The 334-nt window shown below is 50.3% G+C and overlaps 1 long non-coding RNA gene across 1 annotated transcript in view; it reads right to left on the bottom strand.

Annotated features, from left to right (window-relative positions):
• Positions 1-33: 33 nt before the first annotated feature.
• LOC119592154 overlaps positions 34-334 on the bottom strand; it is a 554-nt gene continuing 253 nt past the window's right edge. Inside the window, exon 2 of the long non-coding RNA XR_005230411.1 lies at positions 34-301. This is a non-coding gene — a long non-coding RNA (uncharacterized LOC119592154). The remainder of the gene's footprint in view (positions 302-334) is intronic.

The raw sequence follows: 334 nt of genomic DNA, 5'->3' as shown, positions 1-334 counted from the left end.
TTTTATTTTACGACAAGGTTACAGAAAGATATGTTGACATTCAAGTTCATTGCTATTCACTGTCGGAATAAACGTTTATTTGCTAATGACAAACGTTTATTCATGTTCACCAGTGATGGTAGTGGTGGTAGCGGGGGTAGTAGTTACGGCGGGGGTAGTAGTGCTTGCGTTTGAAGAACCAGGGGTCAGCCACGGGGTCAGGCTCAGCCACGGGGTCAGCCACAGGGGAGGGGCCAGGCATGGCACGAGTTGAACCCAGGAGGCCAGACAGGGCCACAACCAGGGCCATCAACAGCGAAATCTGCAAAGACGGGAGCATGAATGAGAACGAAAA

Source organism: Penaeus monodon, chromosome 29 (genome assembly GCF_015228065.2).
Source record: "Penaeus monodon isolate SGIC_2016 chromosome 29, NSTDA_Pmon_1, whole genome shotgun sequence".
In the NCBI taxonomy this organism is placed as follows: domain Eukaryota; kingdom Metazoa; phylum Arthropoda; class Malacostraca; order Decapoda; family Penaeidae; genus Penaeus; species Penaeus monodon.
This window is presented reverse-complemented; position numbering and strand designations above follow the sequence as displayed.